Below are 22371 nucleotides of genomic sequence, written 5' to 3' on the forward strand. Positions count from 1 at the left end.
GTATCTTGTCTATTAATTTTCAGTCAAACTTCATTGGTAAATTGAGTCAAATTAGAGCCAGTGGTTCCAGAAGTGAAGTGTGAGCGCAGGAACTCACTTCTCCTCAGTGCTCTCCAGCCATACGCTGTGACATTTCAGCCTCCACTCTGTCTTCTGTCTAAAGGGCCTTTTTCTGCCTCTCCTCCAACCAGGTTTTTTAAGCAGCGCCACCACAGCATGTTGGTGATGTGACCTTCACTGCCCCATAGCTCTCTCCACTACAAATGACCAACCTCACTGTACTCATAAGCAGGTTCTGAGGGAATCAGAATGGAAAAAAAAAAAGAATTCATGTAATGACACATTCTAGTCTTAAGTGCTGTAGAAATGTAATCTATTCTTTTCTCCTTTGTTATCTACAGTTAATTCATCATATGGGACCCATAGGAGCTAAAATGGCACACAGCACATAGAGACATGCTTAGCAATTAGTGTAGTGTGCTTTAATTGCCACTGCATTGCTGGAATTTTGATGCCTCAAGCTTGATGAATAACTCTTTTCTGTGGGTGTTATCTATTAATCTAAATAATGAATTCTTTTCATTATCTCGTTCTTTGTGTTAATTATACAGCATTTTCTTATACCTATTTATCAAGTTAAGACTAGTACAATATTCTTTTTACCCCACATGCCTTTAAATGTGGAATCTGTACAAACAGGTGAACATGATGGGCTTAAATTTACATTTCTGAAAAATTCTCCTTAGTAACGTGGCTCTTCTTACAATGTTATCTCTTTATCTTTTTTTTTCATCAACACTGTTGTTGTCTAACATAGGTAAATTATGTCTGGGTTTTAAGAATGTGCCTTAAGCATATTTAAAAAGTTTTGAGAGGCATGGCAAGGTTGTAGTCTTTACCTTAAATGCAAACAGCACATGCTGAGTTCTGAGTTTTAAAACTGTTCTGTTCGGCACAAAAAGAAAATTTAAATACACATCATAAAGAAAAGAAAAATAACTGCATGAATTTTTAAAGGACACATTTCATTTGAAAAAAAAGCTTAAACCAGTTCCAAATATCAGTATTTAAAAAACCCAGAGGGCAGGATATTGTAAAGAAATGGACAGAAATTGGATTCATTTGGGGGTCTGTCTCAGTTCATGAGACTGGATGGTAATATGGGTTAATAATGATATGTTGTTATTTATTCATTACCAAAGCTTAATTTTTGTGACATTCTTATCTGCTTTTAGTATTTCTTGCTCTGTGTAAAAACTAACAGAAATCAAGAAGCCTTACTTAATGATCCCTGTTACTTAACTAACTGGTTTGAGGCTGTTGGCTGCCACACTCTGACAGCAGTTCCTGTTTGGGATTTCAGGTGGAAGCTATTCTTGTCAATATTTTTGGTGGGATCGTCAACTGTGCCATCATTGCCAATGGAATCACCAGAGCCTGCCGGGAGCTAGAGCTCAAGGTGCCACTGGTAGTCCGTCTTGAAGGTGAGTCACTGAGTTCCCCAGCACTCATTTCCCTTCCCAGCATGCTCTGGACCCACACACTTCCTAAGCTGCAGAAAACTGGGTTAAATAAAATGCAGCAGATACAGTGTTACAGGACTCCTCTGGACTTCAGCAGACAAGTGCAATTGTAATCCCTCAGACACTGTGAGCCTAGGTCCACCCAGATTTGCCATGCTGGTTCCAGGGCTATAGTCCTTATATCCTAGAGACCATTGTATACATACCCAGCATATGCGATCTATTTTCTCATACATGCAAACCTAGCGTAGGATCAGTTTATTCAATAGGCACAGTAAGAAATTAACAGTCGCTAGAAATAAGATCCAAGATTGCAGCATTATGATGAAATTAAAGTGGGTTTGGTTTCTTTCTCTCAAGAAAGTCAAGACAAATAATATTTCATGATTGGATGACTGTAAGAAATGGATACTCTGGCAAGAGAAACCACAGATTGAGGGAGACGATATGCATATGTATGTGTATAATTGTGTGTGCATAAATATATATTAATATATAATATCTTTCTAAACATAGTTTTTAAATCTTTAATAAGACTGGTAACTATTTTCAGTTTCCTTACTTACCCAGTTTAATGTGCTTCTCTATTAACTCCCATAAGACTTTGTCTCAACATATACGAAGAATGTCTAACCTCGGAAACATGGTTTTGGACGCAGGAAGGAATGCCTTTTCTGACTTTTGTTTCATTTGAAATAGGGTCTCCCTATGAGGTCCAGGCTGACCTTGAACATGCTATTGGCCCAATCTAATCTAGAATTCAAGCCCCCCAGCTTCAGCTTCCGCAGTACTAAGATGCCAGGTACAGGGCACCACGCCCAGCTGTTTTAGTCAGCTTCTCGTGGAGATAAAGCTTTCTTTCTTGGGACTATAGTACAGGTCTCAGCCAGTTTTACTGAAGGTCTCTGCTGTGAGCTAGGGACATGTCTGGGAAGTTCACACTCTGCTATTGACGCATACTCACTGTTATCATACTCAGTTCTTTGGTGTGTCTCACACTAAATTGATTTCACCCATGCACACTGCATAACCTCATGCTCTGATAACTTTTTCAGTTATGCATATATCCCAAAGACTGACACATTTCAAAACACAGTACCCCCAACTCTGTGTGTGTTACTGTCAACGCCACTCCTATCAGGACTGCTTTTAAGGTGTTGGGAAACTGAAGTTTACAAAGGCAGATGCAACTGTTCAAGAGTTTGGATTTTCAGCTTAAGATAAAATTTTAATCTTCAACGACAAAACAGTTATCCTCGAAGTGACAAGTTCACTCCACTCATATTTGAGAACGTATCACCAAATAACCAAGTCTGAATAGCCACAGTGTGTTGATTGGTCTTTGAGGTAGTTACAGTGCTCCAGTGAATGGGAATGACTCAGGCCCTTGTCGGGCGTAGAAGCACTTCTCCACAGACAGCTACCATAGTTAACTGAGTAGCTGAACCCATTGCTCAGAAGTACCTTCTGTAAATACTCTGCTTGATTGAGTCAGACATCAAAAGAGTGCTTAAGGGCTCAGGCATAATAAAATTAATATTTTCTTTTTACTCATCATTGCTTGAAACAGTTGTTATGGAGAGTGTGTGGTGGGATTTCAGTGACCACTTGTGTGGCCTTGCATTCTTTCCTCATGCATCAACAGCCTTACCCACCATCACATGACAATCATGGCAGCCTCTTCATCCATGCCAGTGCCAGCCCAGTCTTACTGTCATTCATTACCACCTGCATGTGACAGTTTAGCAGAGAGAACTTCCCCATATTTGAGAAGCATTTTAATATGAAAACTCCTGAAAGCCATCATGATGGCATTGCATTCTGACTGTAAAATCCAGCAGCCCCACCTTAGGTGCAGCCCACAGTGCCCAGGCTCCGTGCTGGTGGCACCTCCTAAAGATGAAGTCTGAGGGTAGTTTGACAGCACCATGATCCCATGCCCTGTTGGAGGGTCCAGAAGAGCTACAGCCTGGTTTTAGTCTCCTTTTTCTCTCCTCTCTCCCTTTCTGCAACACTGCCTTTTCCTTACCTGAAACTGTCTGCCTTGTGACCTAAGACCAGAGCGACCTGGACTTGATAGAAAAATTGACTCCAGAGAGGAGTAGGGTAGCTGAAGCTCCAGGCAGCAACAGTGAGTGTGGACAGCAGAACATTCCACAGAATTAACTCATTGTAGGAGTACAGAGATATAATTGATTTCTGTGGAACTAATAAAAGCCAGTGATTAGTGAGTGATACTACAGCACAGAGAGCTGGCCGAAGAGTTAATGAGGTCATCGGCATCAGTTATAATTCTGATTAAAATGTTGGTGTCAGACTGGTTTTAGATTCAAAATGACCCCTGACCCTCATGTTATAAAAGCCAACTGAGGCAGGAATAGGTCTCTCTACGCACATCACATTAGTGTCTGACACTTGGAAATAATTAAAAGTATCCTGCCATGGATCCACTTTCTTCTAGCAATCCTCACTGGACCCGTAAGTACTATTATGTGTGCAATTATTATTTGTACGTTTCTAGAAATTGCTTCCTTTTAATTTTTCTTTAACACTTGAAAATGAGCAAGGGTGATAGATAACTCAGTCAGTGTGCACACAAACCTAAGTTTGATCATCTGGACTCACATTAAACAAATAAAAAAAGCCAGGTATTGTAGTGCACGTTTATAATCCCAGCACTGAGGAGGTGAGGGCCGGAGAAGCCCTGAGCAGACAGTGCAGCCAACTTCATGAGTTCCAGGCCAAGGAGAAACCCCATCTCAAACAATAAGGCCAACAGGACCTATGGAACAACAGCCAAGGGTCCCCTCTGGCCTCCACCTGCAAGCCCACACACTTATGCATGCACATGTGCACATGTACCTACACGTACTTGCACATGCACACACGTGAGCACACATGCACATACATACACACATTGAAAATAGCCCCCGTCTTATTTTCACACTATACTTAGTATTCCAGAGTAGTTGCTGCTCCAGGATACCTGGGAGGTACATATGTAAAAATATGCAAAATAATACACCCAAGATTATCTCCCTAAACAGTCTCTGATGTTTGTGTTAGAAGTCTTTTTGAGATAAGAGAGAGAAGCTTTGAAATTTCTAAGCTTGTTAGACAAGCATATTTCTTGTAAAGTCTGTGCCTGTGGTTTTTAATTAGTAAATCAGTTATTAAGAAATACCACGCACAGGTCATAGAACTTTAAACATCAAGAGGATGAGTAGAAATGAAAACGTGAACACAAGAAATAAAGTAGAAAAATGACAGGGGAAGGCGGTACACTAAACATGAACGAGGCCTCGCCGTCCTGGGACCTTTCCCTGTCTTCCCAGCAGTGGTCTTGGGAGCCCAGGCTGCATCACTGAAAACCCAAACACTGATGGAATCACACTGTCTGTGTCCCGAAGTGCAAGTGAGGACTCAAGGCAAGCCCAAAGCCACCACTGATGGCTAACTGATGGAGGCGAGGCTGCTCCTGGTGGCCTTTGCCACTCTCCTTTCTATACTCAATGGTCTCTCTCCTGTTGCAAGAACCTTTTACCAAGAGGAAAGAAGCAGGTGAATTTGATATTTCTGGAGTTGTAACAGGTTTTCTGTACCGCAGCTATACAAATTGGCGTCTTGTGTGAACAGTGTTCTTAGATAGATGTAGGCTCTCACACCAACCCAGCAGATGTGCAACCCAGAGCACGTGCAATATCTAAGAGACAAACAGCTCAGCCAACACCAAGACGTCCCCAAACTGCATGGTTACCACACAGTAAACACAGGGAGCATAAGGAACTTTGCTCTGACTCTACTCAGCGGTCTGACCATAAATAACAAAATGCAGAACTTGAAGATGATACAAACCAGAAAGGCCTCATAACAGAACTAAGTGAGAAGCAGGCCAGCGCTCTGTCAGCTAAGGAAACACAGACTCCTGTACAGTGTGTGTCTCATAACTAGATTCCTGTAGCTCAGCTACTCTCATTATTACGTTCATTTAACTTTTAATTTTATTTAATTTTAATCTAGTTCATAAAAACACAATAGCTATACATACCATGGGATGTTTAAAGCATGTATATGTTATGTAATGTTTTAATCAAGCTATGTGTACCTCTGCTACATTGTTCTTATGGTGAAAACATCTCATTCTGGCTTTATGAAAATATAATGTTGTTCTCTATAGTTATCTTGTGCAGTTAGTATCCATTGAGTAGCCTACCTCTGTCCTTATGTACTCTCTACACTACTGGTACTCCCTGTTCTACTCTTGAATATGTATGTATGTATGTATGTATATATGTATGTATGTAATACATGTGTGGATGTGTCTATCATCCCTGTTTAGCTCATTGTTACTACCATAATTAGGAAGTTTAGACGTATGACTTTCAAAAGTAATTTTAATTGTAATTTAATCTTTAATACATACAATGATTTGTTTTGTTTTGATTTTTGAGACTGATTTTTGAGATTAGCTCTGCAGCCCAGATAACCTTAAAGGCCTGATCTTCCTGCCTTTACCTGCAGAGTGCTAGGATTATAGGCACGAAGACCAGGCCCAGCCCCAAATGACCACTATACACGGGGAGTTTCCAGGGATAAGATCTGAATGATTGACAGAGAGGAAGAAGGGATTCTTAGAAAAAAGTCAGCTTTTATCTCTGAGAGTTGGAACTGTAGGAACTGAAGCCCAGGCCGGACATAGATGAGAGGACATCGTGGAGAGCGTGAAGCTACACATAGTCTGTAAGAGCAGAGTGGAGAACGAAGCCTTCACTGCAGCACTGGCTTGAGTCGCAGACAGAGCTGCCATGTGCAGAGCAAAGTGGAAGGCAAAAGTACAGGGAGAAAAAAGCACCAGAAAACAGGAGGCCTGGAGCTTTCAGTCCAGGATTCCAGGGGGCTGTGGCCTAGAAAGCAGGGAAGAATGACACGAGGGAGTCACCCGGGACATAGGGGAATGATGTATAGTGGAGCGGTTCCTCCAGGACAGGAAACACCATGAGTCCCTGCTGGCACCAGTCCTGACCAGTGCTGTTGAAGCCTCAGACACACCCGAGCATATCTATCTAAGCTGCACAACTGTGAAGACTCCAATAATCCAGATAGCAAATGTTTGCCAAGCCGGATGGCCTGTTCGGTTAGTAGTGTCTGCTTCCTTAAGTAAAGGAAACACCCTGCTTGTTTGGTTTTTTGTCTGTGTGGAAGACCCAGCACCCTTGTCTACATTTCACCCATTCACTTCTATGGCACGACAGCCTTGGCCCACACACAATACACTCAGGCTTGCTTTGGTGGATTTTGTGGACCAAGTCCTTGTACCCTACTGTATCCTGATTGCAAGCGGTCTTTACCTGTGGCTAAGAAAGCTTTGTCTCTGCTCTTTGAAAATGCTAACATCATAACCCCAAGCATTCATTGGCCTTACTAAGCAAATGAATATGTGAAATGTTTCATTAAGCCAAGACACAGGATTTTATTTTGAAAGACTTGAGGATAATTGAGCAGCCACATAACAGGTAGAGGTCGAACCTTGGTAAACAGTTGTTTACCAACAGCTGGATAGAGCGTGGTTCCTGATGCATTCCCTGAAATGAACACAGACGCAGTCGGCATGGTCTAACGGTGCTGCTGAGAAGTACACAATAATGATTGACAGATGTGTTCCCGTAAAGCTTTAGATTCTGTGTGCATTTTCAGTTTTGTAGTGTCTGGATTCGCTAACATCTTCAGTGTCTTTTTTCTTTCTAAGACGCATTCTTCCTTGTTACTGTCCCATTTAAATCTGCAACACATTTGTACATCTGTTGGATCCTTGAGGAAGAATGTGTTCTTCTCTCAGGTGCACATTATGATTCTGAGTTGAGCTTATTAATAACAACAGCTAATAATAATGACTGTGCACCCAGAAAGTTTGTGGGTTGGACCCCATTTCTCTTTGCCAGCTCTTTCAATTCAGTTCATCCACTGAGCACCAAAAGATTTGTCTCAGCAACGCAAATATTTTTTATTTCTTTTACCAAAACTCCTCCAAAGCTAGACTATTGCCCATTTGTCAAATCCCCCACTGCTTGGAGCTAACTGGGGTAGTGTGGGAAGGAAGAAAGGGCAGGCACACATACAGAAAAGCTGGGATGGGGTGGGCAGTCTGATGGAAGGCACCTGCTATGCCCAGAAACTCAGCACAGTTACTGTGTACAGCATACGTGTACCGGCTGGCTTTGTGTCAACTTGACACAAGCTAGAGTCATCAGAGAGAAAGCCTCTCAGTTGAGGAAGTGATGATAAGAATAAGATCTAGCTGTAAGGCATTTTCTCAGTTAGTGATCAGTGGTTAAGGACCCAGCGCCACTTCTGGGCTGTGGTGTGGGGTTCTATAAGAAAGCAAATTGAGCAAGCCATGAGGATCAAGCCCGTAAGCAGCACCCTTCCATGGCCTCTGCATCAGCTTCTGCTTCTAGGTTCCTGCCCTGCTTGAGTTCCTGTTCTGACTTCCTTTAGTGATGAGCAATGTTGTAAATGGAAGCCAAATAAACCCTTTCTGCCCCAACTTGCTTTTTGGTCTTAGTGTTTTGTCTCAACAGCAGAAACTTTACCTTTTCACAACAGTGAAAAGAAGTTAGCTGATGTCTCTGTAGGGAGCAGGCAGTCTTGGGCTAGACAGATCCAAGAGGAAGCTGCGGTTGATAGTTTGTGCTCAGACCAGTCAATCTTTCTAAGCACTCATACTTGGATGAGTGGAAGGCTTTGCCATTCCTCTATGCCTCACCCTGTAAAGGCTTTGTCATTTTCATGGCTTTGAGGCATTAGGTCCTTGACATGCCAACAGTTGACTTCCACTTCAGATCTCATCCACTCCCAATACCTTACGATCTTCAGCAGTGTTTCCTAACTCTCACTAGGTATCCTGAGACCCTTGCTGAAGGCATCTTTCTCTCCCTCTCAGTGAGCACCCTGACCCTCAACCCCTAGAAAGCTCACAAAATACAGCCACCACTGCTAGAACGCAGATCAAGCACACTTATCAGTGTGGGCACAAAGAAAGCCTTAATCCGCTGATAAGGAAAGAGTTCTATGAATTTTAAAGCAGCAAGAAAGAGCCTCCAACTTTCACCTGTGTCTGTTTGCTTGGCGGCCATCTCTTCTGCAAGTGTGCTGCCATGCAGAGTATGTGCCCACAAGAAGTAACTTTGCCTTTGTCTTCTACCAAGACATGTGTGAGGGCTGTGGCTAAGAGTTTCCTACAGAGTGCTGGAGCCTGTGTTTTCTGTTCATATGAAGGTGATACGTAGCAGAGGCAGGGTCCTCCAATATGTCTGACCACATCCCTGCCTTCTGCCCTTTACTGGTGTCTCCGTGACCTCTTGACTTCTTTTTCCCACCATGTGCTTGGGACCAAGTTGCATTTTCATTTTCTCTTCCTCTTCGGCCCTGCACTCTTGTGCTGTGCCTAGCAAGTGTCATGGCCAGCCTGCCTGAGCGCATCCTCCTTTGGTTACTCAAGGCATCACTGCTCCCAGGGTTGAGTTCTCATTCTCACACCTTTCTCCAGGCTCCCATTTTCTATGCAGTCTACACCTTGCATTGCTCCCTACCTCACGGCGTCCTGGTTCTTCTTTCACCCCCTCCTCCCTCTGCATTCTTTGTGGACACGTCTTACCTGGGACCATTTTCACTGTGGTGACGCCCCCTCCCCTCCTCTGCCTTTCATCACTAGCACCCCACCTTCCTCCCCGCGTCCCCCGTGACCCTCCTCCCTTCACTTCTTCACTTCTTCAGCAGCTCACACAGCCTGTGGCATCAGAGGGACTCTGGCCTCCAGTGGCACCGGGTCTGAGTGGATAAGCGTATGGTAATGCTTAAACCACGCTACTCCTGTTCTTTAGACCAGCTTTGCAGGGGCTAGCCTTGAGCACTCCTCAGAACAGGAAAAGCTTCTGTGGATCAAAACTTTTATCTGCACTAATCTACTCTCTTAGGCAGTTCAAGTTTCCCTCCTCCCACCTCTAGAGTGATAATGTGCATAACCAGCATTTCTGCCATTTGGATATCCGTAGCCTTATCATATCTGGAAGCTAAGTCTTCTCAAAGAAGAAAACCCCAGCATTATGCAGTGTCCCCATGCTCTCGGACAATGGGGTAATGGATGGAGGTATCTGTGACAGATTAAGCCTCTCTGGCTGTTGTCATACAGAGGAGCAGTTTTAAGGAAGAGTGGTTAACACATGGTAGGTATTGGGTCCACTGTACCTATTACAGACACCCTGTCTGCTTTCTGGATGTTGTCAGTGGGACCAGTCAATTTCTGTCTTCATGCCTTAGTGTCTTCATCTAACACTGTAGTTATCCTGATTAGCACCTTGCTATTAGGGAACAGCCCTGCAGGGAGATTCAGTCCCTTGTTTTCACAGATGGTGAGTCTACTCTGCCAATAAGACTTCCAGGGACACCTCTGGAGACTATTCCAGTCTATCCAAGTAGCCTCCTTGACAGTGTTTTAGAGAGGAGAGGACAGATAGTTTTCACCCCATGCCACCATCTGCTCATTGACCATGGCTGCTGAAAGTGCTGTGCCAATAAAATCCTGAGGCCTTGTAGCTCAGAGAAAGAGGTTCTAGAATCATAATTGTATACTACAAATGTCAAAAGGAATGGCGGGTGCTTTTGAGCCAACGATTTGCCATTATAAATTTTCTCCCCTGAAGTACAGCATTCTACTGGGAACAGGAAGTAAAGTGTGGACTGCAAACTGGGAAAGAACCGAATGAGATAATTTCTTACTTGATGCAGTCCACCGGACATGAGGTCGGGCATTCTGAGTGTAAGCTTTCCTGTGAAAAGCCAGCTCTTGCCTTTGAGGCCATGAATCCCTGCTGCCATTGCTTGTGTTGAAGCAGCTCTGGACAGTGCAGGGGAGATGGCCGCCCCAGGTCATAATAAGTCTTTTGATACAAAAACAGATTTCAGAATAGGTCTGGCTTATGAGCCCTAGTTTGCAGACCCCTAAGTGGAAAAGAGCCCAGCAACAAGGCGTAACATTTTAGAAATTCCTCCTATTATCCATTTCTAATTCTAGCTCTGGGCTCAGCATGTAAATTTCTCATAAGAGTCAAGTTAGAATTTGCCAAGCAATATCAGCTCTTCAAATACAATGTTTTTCTTAAGGAAAGTCTTAGCAGTAGGGTCCAGTAGAGTCAAGCATTTCCCTTACTTACAGTCACATACCATAATGTAGTGATATGACTTCTTGGGCAATCTATCCGTGTGTTTGTGTTGCTGTGACAAAATACCTACGTCTGGATAATTTACCAAGAAAAGAGGTTTACTTAGCTCCACTTCTGTTGGCACCTGCTCATCTCTGAGAGCCTGGATACAACACGTGGCAGAGTAGCATTTGGAAGAAATCGCCTGGCAAGCCAAGGGGCAAGAGAGCAGTCATGGCTATACACAGCTGTGGTGCCAGCACATGGGAGATGAAGGCAGAATTAGGAATTTGGGGTCAACCTTGGCTACAAAGAGTTTGAAGTCAACCAAGACTACATGGAGAGAAAAAAAAAAAAGACAAGAGACTGAAGCAAGGGCAGCTTCACTATTTTTGTGACAATGCACAATAAGTCCTTTAGGTAAGTCCTCATGACATAATTACCTTCCACCAGAACTCCAAGTTTCCACCCACTCCACACCACCATGCTGTGCACACAGTACAGAGTCATTGAGGAGAGCATTGCCTTCTATAGCCAAACCATAGCAGGAGGAGTGGAGGCCCAGGTCAGCATTTTAGACTGATGGTCTGGCATGGTCACAGTTATCTTCCATTGTCTATAAGATACACAGGGATTGAAAGCCATAGGGAGACTCAAGGAAAATGCAAAGGGAAAGGCCTTGCAGATTTTAAGATCTCTTCAAAAGATCTGTCCTACAGCATGCACAAGACCTGAACAAGCTCTTGACAGACCAATCCCATCATGGAGGGGGTGGGGAAGCTTGAAGCCCACCCCTACATTGCCAAGAAGCTATTGGCAACCCCCAGCTTCTGGAAGAAGAGAACACATCCTAATGGAAGGCCACATATCTAAGCCTCTGCGGGCAGACTACCTGGACTTGGGTGATAAAAAGAAGACAAGTTGGGTGGATGGGAAGGGGTTGATGGGAGAGGGATTGGAAAGAGGAGACAGAACACACTGTATAAATCCTCAAAGGATTGAAACTTCTAAAAACAGAAGCTGTGTTCTGTGTCTGCAGACGATGGCAGGGAATAAAATAAGTACTGCCGCCTGGTTCTACTCGCCAGAGGCTCCTTTGCATTCTAGTTTAATATTACAGTTGAACATGGCTGGCATTAATATTCATGCTGCCTTTTTGGGGGGATATCATAATTGAAAGCAAAAGCATATGCACCTAGGATTAGATCTCAGTGAACACACATTAGATGTGATCCTGAACTTTGCATTTGTGGTCAGGAGATTGCCTCTTGGTCAGAGACTTCCTGCTGCTAAGGCTCACTACTCCCACAGCAGTCCTGTAAATACCCTGTCCTCACCCTGTGTGTCTTGTTACCACGGCTGTGATACAGCTCCACAGGCCACCTTATACCAGCCTTAATTTTCATAGAATGGGTAGATCAGATCCTCACCCCAGGGTGAAGAATCTCAAGTCAAATGGACAGTGACTTTCTCAAGTCATTCAGCTACTTGGGAATAAAGCCGGGTGTGAAATTTCAACTTCCTCACCTGGAGTATGGGAATAAAAAATCCAAGTTGGACCCTCAGCACCCAATCAGAAGTCCAGTGCGGCAGTGTGTGCCTGTAATCTCAGCACTACAGAAGAGACCACGCGATTCCAGTCTATGTAATTGCTAAGCTGCGGATTCTGAGAGAGCCTGTCTCAGAAAACAATACACAGAGTAATAGAGGAAGGCGCTTGGCATAGACCTCTATTTTTCAAAAGAACATTACATGCACATGCATGTGCATATGTACTTGGGGGCATATGCATGAATTGACATATATACAAGTAACAGCATCATAATACCACTCATTGTAAGGCTCAAATGAGTTTTCCAATACTCTAAATAGGTCTGATCTTAGTAAATGTTAGCTGTGTGATTTGTACTAGCCATGACATCTGAACCCTTGTTACTAACACTTCTAAGATCCTGTGTATCATGACCACTGGCTGCCAAGTGGTGTTCAACCTGAGACTTGGGTCATCTCAAAGACGGGAGAGGGATCCAGGACAGTGGGAATTTTGCCTCTGGTTCTGTTCTCAGAGAGTTCTTATGTGTTGTGGATATTAGTCTTCTGTCAAGTATGTAGCTGGTAGAGATGCTCTCCCACTCTATAGGCCCCCTCTCCACTCAGTTAATTGTTTTCTTAGCCTTGCAATCTTTGTTTTAGGAAGTCCCACTCGTCAATTGTTGGTCTTAATTCCTAGTCAAATGGAGTCTCATTCAGAAAGACCTCTCTTACACCTGCATCCTGTTAGGTGCTACCCATGTTTTCTTCCAGTGGCTTCAGTGTTTCCGCTTTCACATGACATCTTTGATGCATTTGGAGTTAATTTTCTCGCAGGCCTAATTTCATTCTTTTGCATGTGGACATTAGTTTTCCCAGCACCATTTGCTGGTGTTCCTCTCCAGTGTGTTTTTAGCATCTATGGCAAATACCAGATGATTCTAGTTGTATGTACTCATATTTGGGTCTTCTATCTCATTGGTCTACATGTCTGCTCTTGTGCCAGTACCGTATGGCTGTTTTATGACAGTAACTCCACAACACACCTTGAAATTTAGAATGGCAAATTTTGGAATGGCCTTGTTCTTCTTATTCAGGGTAGTTTTTGTGGTTCCGTGTAAAATTTTTGTGGTGATTTGAATGGGAATGGCCCCACAGGCTTCTGTCTGAATGTTTGGTTCTCAATTTGTAGAACTGTTTGGTAAGGGTTAAGAGGTGGGGTCTTGTTGGACTTGTATCACGGAGGCTAGGTTTTGAGGTTTCAAAAACCCCTGCCATTTCAATTTGCGTTCTCTCTACATCGGATCAGCCACTGCCCCAGCACCAAGGCTGCCTTTCTTCTGCTGAGCTCCTGGCATCATGGTCATGGACTCACCCTCCGAACTGTGTCCGTGATATCTTTCACAAGATGTCTGTTGAATTATCCCATTACTAAAAGAATAACAAGAGAAAAGAGATTCAAAACATCATCTAAATACTAGTCCTTCAGACCTTTGTCTAATGATGGCTTGAAAGGAGGAGCAGGACACAGGACACAGGACCCTCAGGAGCCTACTGCTTTGTAGGATGTGACCTTTCTACTCCAAGGAAAGAAAAGAAGCCTCAGAACAGACCTGAACCCTTCCAGGCCCTGGGAGCCATACTGTCTGTGTCACTGCCCTAGCTCTGCCATTGCAGAGCATAGCAATCAGCAGCCTGCAAGTGCATCAGCTTGGCCCTGCTCCATCAAAGCTCTATTTATGGGCACTGAAATTTGAATTTCATGTAATTTTCATGTATCACAAAATATTATTCTGATTTTTTGCCCAGCTATTTAAAAATATGAAAACTATTCTTAGCTTACAAGTAGCATGCAAAGAGGCTGTGGGCTGCACTTAGAAGCCATAGTGTGCCAGCCCTGATTTAGACAGGAGGCTGAAGCAAGCCCGATAGCTCACCGACTGCTTGACCAAGTAAACTCCCCGGTACCTGAGCCTCAGTTTCCCCAGTGAGATCAAATGAAGGCTGCGCCTGAAGAATTGCCAGCATTCTTTCATGTGTGGTACTCTACGGTGCATGGCCGGTGTGTGGTTTTAATTTCAGATAAATCTAAACTCTAATCTTTTTCTATCTTCCAACTTGCTGGGCGTCATTAGGTCAGCTGCTAAGTCTCCTGGTACCTTGGTTACTTTATCTGTGAAATAGGGCTAAAATGCTGCTGATTTTAGATTTGCTTTGAGAATTGAGTTTTATGATATTTAGGAACCTGTAATCACATATAGGCAGCAAGCTTGTACTCTTTTCAATATTATCTTTAGAGTCTCTTTTAGAATCTAGCAACATGTAGTTAATATATATTTAATAATGGCATTGTATTCTTCTAAAATGAGAAAAAAACTGAATGATTAGGCCAAAGAATTGGCTTAGTTATAGTAAAGTACCTGCTGCATAAACATGAGAACCTGAGTTCAGATCTTGAGAGCCCATATTAGCAGGGGTGCAGCAGCAGTGTAACCTCTGGGCTGGGCTGGGCTGGGCTGGGCTGGGCTGGGCTGGGCTGGGCTGGGCTGGGCTGGGCTGGGCTGGGCTGGGGGCTGGGATGGGCTGGGCTGGGCTGGGCTGGGCTGAGCTGGGCTGAGCTGGGCTGAGCTGGGCTGAGCTGGGCTGGGCTGTGGTGGTAAAAGTGAAGGGAGATAAACAAGTGCAAGCTTCTGGCCAGCCAGTCTGGCCAATTTGGTAAACTGAACTCTAGGTTCAGTGAGAAATCCTGTTGAAAACATAAGGCAGAGAATGATGAAGGAGTACACCCAATGCTGACCTCTGGCCTCCATGGGTACACAAGTGTACACACATGTATACAAACACACATACATGCATGCATACATACACACATCTGAATCCCTATAAAATAATAATTCAGAAGAGGCTTCTGTACATTTCTGTACTGGACAGTGTTTTACTTCCTGCTCCTGGGGTAAAGGCTGGCTTGAGTTGGGGCAGGGCAAAGGCTGCATCTCTTCACCCATTCACCCAAACCCTGTCAGCGCTGTCCAGCGGCATCTCTCCTGCATGGTGAAAACACAGGCGTGTGTTGATAAATTACCCCTGCATCTCTGTTTACAGCTCTCTTCCTCCACCCAGTGGCAGGAAGCCACTATAGAACACTTGGAAGTAGAGACATTTTTATGTGTTTACTGGGATTATTTTTCTCATGTCCCCTAGCAGCCAAGCAGGAGTCTGTGTTGAGCCAGTGCCCCCTTTGGTGCTCTACACACTGTCATTCTCAAGGCCTGTAAGTGGGTGGGTAGCCACATGGCCACATGGCTGTCAAGAAGCCAGACCTCAGAAGTGACAGCCAATGAGCTGTGCGGGTGGATCAGTTATGTGTCTGGGTGGTTATTAAGCAGGTTTTCCTGCAGCCTCACTGAAAAGCATGGCAGCATTTAATAAATATTAAAGCCTGTCACCAGCACCATCTAAGTGTGGGAAAATGATCAATTTCCGTCATAATTGTGATCAGGGGCATAAACACTCTCTTTAGAACACTTAATTCCATGTCAGAGTTTAAAGTGGCTGTGATGGTTTCCATTTAGAAATAAAGTCAGAAAGGGGGCTGAGGATAGATGTCAGCTATGGAGGTCAGAGAGCAGAAAGAAGCCTCAAACGCTTCAATAATACCATTCCACAAAAGATAGAGAAACTCACAAGCATTTGCCCAGGGTGTCCTCGCTCCCCGTGACCTGATTTTTACTGGCTCCTTTTTTCTTTGCAACCTCTCTTCTCTTTCCCCTCCAGCTGCTTTGTCAACCAGAAGGAGGAAGCAAATGGTAGCAATTGCTGGTCAGGCCAGGCTGGGGACAAAGCCCAGCCAAGCAGGGGAGAGGAAGAAAAAACAAAGGACAGGGCAGGGACACAGACCAAGGGCAAGCTCCCCGAATCTTCACCTATGGTCACCTTTTCTCCCCCTCCTTCCCGTCCTCACATGGTCATCCTTCTCCGGCTTGTTCCCCATAGTGCTCTCTTCACATGTGTAGCAAGTTGGCCTCCCCCTAACCTCCTTCTGATCTCCGTCTGCTCGCAGCAGCTCTCCTTGGATCTGCTTCTCAGCACAGTCCGGTTCATTCCTGGGCTATTTGAGTGTTACCATCCCTTCACACCCTGCTTCTTCCAAGCATGCTAGTATATGCTTAATAATTAAGACTGTAATTAAAGTATAACAGCAAGTATAATTAAAATTCACTTTAGTAGATCCTGAAATTATGAAGCAATTAGGTATTTTGGTGTGGCACTGAAGATGCTGCCAGGAGGAAGGGGGAGGGCTCCCTTCCTGCTTCTGCTTCCCCCTGACTTCACCCACTGGTGTAACGAAAGAGTAAGACCTTTCTTCACTTGGGGCACTGCACGGTAAGAGAATCGTTAGCAGCTTAGAGCCTGCCCTGGAGAGTAGCGAGGGCAATGGAGTGCCAGGACCTGGAGTCACTGTCAAAGCCTCTGGAGAACCCTCAGATTTGCGAAATGATCAGAGAGGATCTGTCCAAACCTCTCTCCTCAGGCATCGTCATTCGTGATTGTGGCTGTCCTTATGCAATCTGTCAGCTCACATGTAGCATGTGACTGATACTGCAAGACGTCCTGAGAAGCAAACCTAACACTGAAGTGGATGTGTAGCGGACTGTGGGAAATGTCATCAAGCTGCCCCACAGGGCACATCTCTGTTGCGGTGTAGAGATCACGGAGTACTCCAAAAGCACATCTGACAGGCCTGCTGTAGCTGGAACACTGAAGGTAGTGGCAAGGAAGGAGGGCCAGGAGACGAAGAGAGCTTCCAGTGAGCGGATGGACGCAGGGCAAAGGACAGTGGGGCCCTGGGTGCCTGCCGAGGCACTTGTGACTTTTAAAATCAATCCTTTTCATTCCCCTTGAGGAGCCTACTCCTAGGCCAGATGCTGCAGATGATATTAATTAAGGATTGAATTATTTATGCTGTTGGTTCCAAGGAAAAGCAGCAGCTTCAAATGTAAGTTTTTTTTAGAAATCAGCATCTATTTCGTCCTTACACATGGAGAATTCAGGTAATAGTGAATAGAGAATTCTGAGTGAGTAGTTCTCTGAATGGGTGAAGACATTCAAAAAAAAGCTAACCCCCAAAATACCAGGATAGGGGTGGGAGAGAGACCAGGAACAATTATGTTCTGCAACTGGGTAGAGGTCTGGGGAGCTGGGTGCTGAGACTGGAGAGTGCCAGAAAGGAAAAGCTCTTGTACTTCTCCTTAGGTTTTTGTCTATGGCAGACTGAAGGGCACCTAGGGAGGGTATCCCAGTCAATCGGAAGGGATGGAAATGACACATCAAACTCTGGTCCAGAGATGTACTTCTAGGTCAGGCAAGTGCTTTGCTTCACTCTGCCACTGCTCCGTGACAGCCACACCTTCAGGCTAATATGCAGATTCCTTCATCTCTGACCTAATATGCATGGTACACACCCTGTCCTGCTTCTCAGCCTCTGGAACCCAGACTCAGTCCCTACCAGGGGAATCAGAATGGACACTGGGATCCTGTAATGAAGTAGTATAGCTTTACATCTGTGTTATGTCTCTGTCTGTGCATAGCAGATGATTCCTTTGAAAGTGCAAAGGAAGGGTGTGAACATGGTACTTATCTGAAGGCAGGAATCTGGGTGTGGCTTGGCTGGGTCCTCACACCTAATCTTCATCGGGTTGTTGGAAAAGTGTGTTCGGCAGGACCACAGCTTGCTAAGTTCACTTTCAAGTTTCTAAGGCTTCTGTGGTTAGTAATAGGATGCTGTTCCCTGGCTGCCTTATTGCTCCGTAGCCATTGGCTAGAGGTTGTCCTTGGGTGCTTGACAAGTGGGCTTTGTCCATAGGGTAGCTTCAAATATTAGCAGTTTGCCAGGGAATGGTACAAGTGTTAAAGTAGACAGGACAAACAGAAAGCATGGGCTTTTATATCTCATCTCAGACGTGATATCCCATCATTCTTAGATACTTACACAGTGAAAGGAGAAAAGTTCCAGGATCATGTGGTCAGCAAGAGGCAGAGTCAGTCACTTGCACTATCCAGTGCTGTTTTAGAAGCAACCTGTGACAACACTGAAAAACAATGGGTTGGGTATAGAAATAGCTCAGTCAGCAAATACTTGCCATTCAATCTTGAGGACCTGAACTCAGTTGCAGAACCAACATAAAATAGCCATGCATTAGCGGTGTCCATTGCCGACATTGAAGAGTGAAGACATTTGGGTCCCTGGGGTTCCTGCTTTGTGACTCCAGGCCAATGAGAGCCCTTGTCTTAAAACACACACATACACACACACACAGACACACACACACACACACCACAGTGGACAGCCACTGAGGATCTACACCTGGCCATCTGTCATCGACATAACTGCATGTACACACACACACACACACATACACACACACACAGACACACACAGACACACACACATCACAGTGGACAGCCACTGAGGATCTACACCTGGCCATCTGTCATCGACATAACTGCATGTACACACACACACACACACACACACACATTCTTGATTCCAAGTAAAACCAGCCCCTGAATAACAACCATTCTGTCAAGGGCTTAGCATCATTGAAATTTTCTTCTCATTCAGATAAAGTCTGAAAAGGTGAGTGAGTCAGATGCTAGGCTCCGCCTCATAATCAAGTATCTAATTTGAAGAAGTCATTGCTATCCTTAAAAGGGTGCCTCCCAGGGTTATCCTTACTGATAGTGTAGCTGAAAGTATAACAGAGATGTAAATGTCACTTTATTTCCTCAGATGCAGTGAGGAGAGCCCCGCCCAAGCTGTGTGTTTGGGCTGTGCCTAGGGCTTTTCCTTCTCTGTTCTAACTATCCCTAACCCTAGGTCTGGAAGCTTCTAATCTAATCTTCCAGGCTGACTGATTCAATCCAGCTTCTTTCAGCTTCTGACTGAATTGCTTGGCTTGACCTCACACTAACTTTTGGCAGTCTGTTCTATCTTCTGGTTCCTTCTCATGCTCTGGCTCATTCTGTCTTCACCTGTGTCTAGCTTGCTCTCTCTCTCTCTCTCTCTCTCTCTCTCTCTCTCTCTCTCTCTCTCTCTCTCTCTCTCTCTCTCTCTCTGCAACCTGTCTCTGTCAAACTCTCGTGGTAAAATCGCCATGCACACACACTACATCCCCACACCACCCCCTTTCTCTCCCTGCACCGCTGACCGACTTCATCCGTGAGAGCAGGACGAGAGCACCTACTCGTAGCTGGTGTTGAAAATCATATGTGCATCACAGCTGCTGGGCATTACCCTGGCACGCATGCGTACACAGCGAGCTTTCGCTCCTAGGAAGATAATGATACACAGAGATAAGGAATCTAAAGCCCCACCCCTCGCAGAGAGACTGCAATGCTGTGGCTACTGACATCACACCAGGCTCATGCAGACAGCCTCATTTAAACCCAGTAGGTCACACACAAAAGCTGCGGAAGTAGGAGGGGCCTATGAGAATTGTACTGGGCAAAGGAGGGATGTGAGAGGGGTAACGGGGTGGAAGTTTATGAAGCCATCAAGGAATTAAGATATTTTAAAGAAGTCGCAGGGCTGGGGAGAAATCTCAGTGGTAAGAGCACTTGTCTCAGTTCCAGAGGACTGGGGTTTATAACCCCCAGCATTCACATGGTGGCTCAGGGCCATCTATAGCTCCAGGTACAGAGGATCTGATGTCTTCTTCTGGCCTCTGCAGTCACCAAGCATGCACATGGGGAAAGGACGTACATGCAGGCAAAGCAGTCATAATTGTTTTTTAAAGTTGAAATCCAAGGAAGCTAAGTGGTTAACTAAACCCCATACTCTAAATGCATGGCAGAGATGAGAGCCTTAGTCTCTGCACCCAGGAGAAGGGGTGACGCCCAGTGTTCCACTCCCAGTTCTGAAGCAGACTCGGTCCCAGCACTTCCTCCTCAGCACAGTCCACTCTCCTGGCCATTGCCTCTGAGTGAGACATGCGGACCAAGTGCCCGCTCTTGTTTGTGCCCACAGAGAAAGGCGTGTTCTCCATGGCCGTGCAGTTCAGAGCTTTGTTACAGATAAGTCCTCCTGGCAGCTGACTAGGAACACAGGAGCAGTTTCCTGACTTGCTTAAGTCACTTTATCTTTCAGACCTATTCTCCCAGACTCAGCAAAGGGAGGTCAAGCTCAGACTTTCTTCCTTCAGATTTACTGAGAAACTTTGTGTGCATGCATGATCTGGAAGAATGCTTATTTCTCACTTTGGAGCACCAGAGAAAATACAGGCACTGTCTTTCTAATAAGTTCATTAAAGTGAAAAAGATTGGGTGAAAGTATCAACTGGGCATATCTGAAAAGTCAGAGCTTGACAATAAAAAGCCACATGTGTCCTACATAAATTGTTGGCTTCAAGGGGGACCAGGAATCCTGGGATTCCGGTTGTCCAACATGACTGGGTATGCCACTGGCAGACTAATTTAGCAATTGCTTGTTTCCTCTTCTAGGAACTAATGTCCAGGAGGCTCAGAATATCCTCAAAAGCAGCGGACTCCCCATTACGTCAGCTGTGGACCTGGAGGATGCAGCCAAGAAAGCTGTTGCCAGTGTGGCCAAGAAGTGATGGCTCCCATGAGGAAGGGCACATCCCTCACCACTGTGAGAGCTATTGTTTCCTCACTGGGAAGAGGGCACGCACAAGGATCATCACGTGAAAAAATATGAAGTCTGAGCTTTCTCCACTATGCTGTCCAGAGTGCCTAACGCTGATTTTATACTGTAGTCATTGTTTAAAAAAAATCACTCCTGACAATTTCACACCTTCTCTTGCCCAGTCAGTAGCAGGGTCTACCAGCTCTGGCCACAGTCATTGTGGCCAAACAGTGTGCATAGGTACAGGATTTGAAGCCAGATCTAGGTTCATCCTTAAGAACTTTGGGGACATTTTTTCTACAGTAGACAATTTTATAGGACTCACAAGTTCAGACAGGATTATATTTAACATAGTAACTTCCAGAAAGTTATAGCGAAGACACCTGAGCTTCTGTGAACAGTGGTCCCCACTGTCTCCTAATCCAGTGCATTTAGAAAGCCCACGACCATTCTAAAGTGTGGCTTATATTGGGCATCCCACGTTAATACATGTACATTGCACACACTTTACCCTTTGCCTTAATGTTGAGTCTACTGTCTGCCTCACACTGAGTTACAGCCAGAAGCCTTAATCACAGGTTTGAAGTGGAAGGTTTCATTTTTTGTCAGAGTTGCTGAATGTGATTTTTATCAAACTGTGCCATTAAGCCATTTCATGAAGAGGAGGTCAAGCTGGTGGTGGTGGTCAGGATTTCCCTCTTGTCCCTTCCACCTCACATCTACCAGTTTGTCACAGAAAGATGAGATGTCATCGGAGAGAATGTGGCCTTCCTAATGATGTCCTTTTTTGTGACGGGAATTTTCTTAAACTTGATTTCTTTGTTTAATTTTAATAAATTTATAGTCATATTCATTTTAAATAAAATTGTTTTTCAGTGCTACTTAGCCGTATGGTTCTTGTTTCTGTCGTTTCGCCATCTGTTCTTCCGAAGACACTAGCCCGTGCAGGAGTCCTAGATCCAGTTAAGAAACTGCAGTTGACCCACATTTTCCACACCACTCTGCCTTGTCATGTGACCATTTCTGTGGCAGCGATTCAGAAGGACTTAAATGTACACGTTAGACATAAGCCCAGAAATATGTCTCTGACAGACAGGATGGTGTGGTACAGTCAAACCCTGCTGTGAAGCAGGGCCACCTCGGTTTGACAGTTTTCCCAACCGTGCACCAGTGTGTAGCCAGACACACTACTTTGTTCATTTCACGTCATCCTCACACATATCACAAGTGGACAATGTAAGGAGTCTTTATTTTATAAATCCTCATGTGCCGTGGAGAAATAAACCATGACTAGATCGAATCCTCTACCTTTTCTCAACCATGGCAAGGCGTGAAGACCATTAACAAGGTCTTTTTAGATCTCCTTTTTCTGAGAGCTTAATAACTAATTTGCATAGTAAAAAAGAAGTAAACGTGAATTTCGTCAGTTAGCTAACAGTGAGCAATGGCAGTTTTGCTCTTTGAAAAAGACCTGTGT

The 22371-nt window shown here is 44.6% G+C and overlaps 1 long non-coding RNA gene across 1 annotated transcript; it reads left to right on the plus strand.

The window, feature by feature from the left end:
* The first annotated feature begins 1367 nt into the window (after positions 1 to 1367).
* LOC116903480 lies at positions 1368 to 21775 on the plus strand. The gene is made up of 2 exons (XR_004388279.1): positions 1368 to 1484; positions 20750 to 21775. It is a non-coding gene; the product is annotated as an uncharacterized LOC116903480 (long non-coding RNA).
* Positions 21776 to 22371: the final 596 nt, after the last annotated feature.

The sequence above is a fragment of the Rattus rattus genome, chromosome 6 (genome assembly GCF_011064425.1).
Source record: "Rattus rattus isolate New Zealand chromosome 6, Rrattus_CSIRO_v1, whole genome shotgun sequence".
In the NCBI taxonomy this organism is placed as follows: domain Eukaryota; kingdom Metazoa; phylum Chordata; class Mammalia; order Rodentia; family Muridae; genus Rattus; species Rattus rattus.